This window comes from Penaeus japonicus, unplaced genomic scaffold (genome assembly GCF_977035675.1).
Source record: "Penaeus japonicus unplaced genomic scaffold, GWHDUDI00000001_assembly GWHDUDI00000031, whole genome shotgun sequence".
Taxonomy (NCBI): domain Eukaryota; kingdom Metazoa; phylum Arthropoda; class Malacostraca; order Decapoda; family Penaeidae; genus Penaeus; species Penaeus japonicus.
The window spans coordinates 23315359-23317858 of record NW_028234433.1 but is presented as its reverse complement, the minus strand read 5'-3'; the positions used below and the strand labels follow the sequence as shown (position 1 = coordinate 23317858).

Genomic DNA, 2500 nt, shown 5'->3' with positions numbered 1-2500 from the left:
GAGAGAGAGAGAGAGAGAGAGAGAGAGAAGAAAGGAGAGAAGAGAGAGAGAGAGAGAGAGAGAGAGAGAGAGAGAGAGAGAGAGAGAGAGAGAGAGAGAGAGAGAGAGAGAGAGAGAGAGAGAGAGAAGAAAAGAGAAGAGAAGAGAAGAGAAAGGAAGAGGAGAGAAGAGAAGAGAAAAGAAAATACACAGAAAGACAGTGGGAAAGAGAGAAAAGAGAAACGAAGATACACAGTGGGAGAGAGAAGAGAAGAGAAGAGAAAAGAAAAGAAAAGAAGATACACAGAGAAACAGCTAGAAAGATACACAAAGAAGCAGTGGGACAGATGAAAAAGAGAAGAGGAGAAAAGGAAAGAGAAGAGAAGACAGAAAGAAAGAGAACAATACTGAGAGCCAGATTGAGAGAGTGAGAAAGAGACATATATAGAGATAAAGGCAGAGAGGGAGAGATAGATAGATAGATAGAGAGAGAGAGAGAGAGAGAGAGAGACATAGAGAGAGAAAGAGAGAGAGAGATAAATATAAACACTCACACAATAAACATTCTGTAAATCTAAGCACATTAAAACATTGATAATCAACGTATTCCACCTTATGATAACAAGATATTATATTCCAATTCCTTGGTTGACTTGGTTATAAAAATGAACGTTTGATTTTATGCATTATTTTGGTTCATCTTTAATATTGATTTTTTAAATGTAAAATATGTAAAAAATGAATAAAGTGAAAGATGAATGAGAACGCAGATAGATAAGGGTTAAGCAAGGAATAAAGAAATTCATAAGTACGTAAGTAAAGAATTTATAAATGAATAAAGATACATCGCAAATGAATGAATAAAGATATTAAACAAACACTACATGGTGTTTTAATAAAATATAAAAAAATAAGAGAAAAGTACGACAAACATGAGCTTGCTGATTTCTAACATAAAATTCTTTAAAAGTATTACGAGATTGATCATTAATTTAATTGCCAGTTTTATGTGTACATAGACTTCTTTTTTTCATTTTTTTTCGTTCATTCTTCTTCGAATTAGTATTTTTTTCATCCTTTTTCATCCTTCCTTTTTTTTATAATTCCTTTTCTTCCTTACTATCTTTCTTTTTACTACACTTCCTGTTCTCTTTTCTTTTCTTCCTTTCTTTCTCCCTCCCTCTCTCTCTCTTCCTCCCTCCCTCTCTCTCTTTCTCCATGTCTCCCTTCCTTCCTCCCCCTCTCTCTCATTCTCCCTGTCTCCCTTCCTTCCTCCCCCCTCTCTCTTTCTCCCTGTCTCCCTTCCTTCCTCACTCCCTCTCTTCCTCCCTGTATCCCTCCCTCCCTTCTCCCCTCTCTCTCTTCCTCCCTCCCTCTCTCTCTTTCTCCCTGTCCCCCTTCCTTCCTCACTCCCTCTCTTCCTCCCTGTATCCCTCCCTCCCTTTCTTCCTCTCTGTATACCTTCCTCTCTCCCTTCCTCCCCCCCCCCCCCTCTCTTCTTCCTTCCCTCACTCTGTTCCTCTTCATTCATCGATTCTTCCTTTTTTCCCTCTGTTCCATCGTCCCTCACTTCCTTCCTCTCTCCCTCTCTTCCCCCTGTATCCCTTCCTCCCTCCTTATCTTTCTTCCTCTTTCCCTCCCTCTCTTCTTCTCCTTCCTTCCCTCCTTTCTCCCTCCCTCTCATCTTTCCCTTCTTTCCTTCCTTCCTCCCTCCCTCTCTTCCTTCCTTCCTCCCTCCCTCCCTCTCTTCCTTCCTTCCTTCCACCCTCCCTCCTTCTCTTCCTTCCTTCCTTTCTCCCTCCCTCTCTTCCTTCCTTCCTTTCTCCCTCCCTCTTTTCCTTCCTTCCTTCCTTCCTTTCTCCCTCCCCTCCTTCCTTCCTTCCTTCCTCCCTCCCTCCTTGTCTTCCTTCCTTCCTTTCTCCCTCCCTCTCTTCCTTCCTTCCTCCCTCCCTCCTTCTCTTCCTTCTTTCCCTCCTCCCTCCCTCTCTTCCTTCCTTCCTTCTTAACCTCCTACCTTTCCTAGAAAACTTCCTAATTGCTCGCGTTGCTGTATAACTAAAGATCTGCTTCACTTCCCGAGTAATTGCTAGCCTTATTGTCTTTAAAATGAGCTACTCCTTGTGTTAATTATTTGCTCCATTGCCTGTCTTGATAGTTGCACCTTCTTGCAAAATTGCATAATTGTCACTCGGCTTCTCTCGTTCTCTCTCTCTCTCTCTCTCTCTCTCTTTCTCTTTATCTCACTCACTCTTTCTTTCTCTTTTATCTCACTCTCTCTTTATTTCTCTTTATCTCACTCTCTCTTTCTCTCTTTCTATCTCACTCCCCCCTCGCCCTCTTCTTCTCCCTACCTTTCTCCCATCCTCTCCCTGCCTGTCTCCCATCTTTCCTCCATCCTTCACCCTCTCCCTCTCCCATCCTCTCCCTGCCCTTCTCCTACTTTCCCTCCATCCCTCTCCCTCTCCCATCCTCCCCCTCCCCTTCTCCTACCTTCCCTCCATCCTTCTCCCTCTCCCTCTCC

General features: G+C 43.1%; 1 protein-coding gene across 1 annotated transcript in view; it reads right to left on the bottom strand.

Annotated features, from left to right (window-relative positions):
- Window positions 1-2500, bottom strand: part of LOC122260386 (carbonic anhydrase-related protein 10) — a 288387-nt gene that overhangs the window by 54012 nt on the left and 231875 nt on the right. The window lies entirely within an intron of this gene.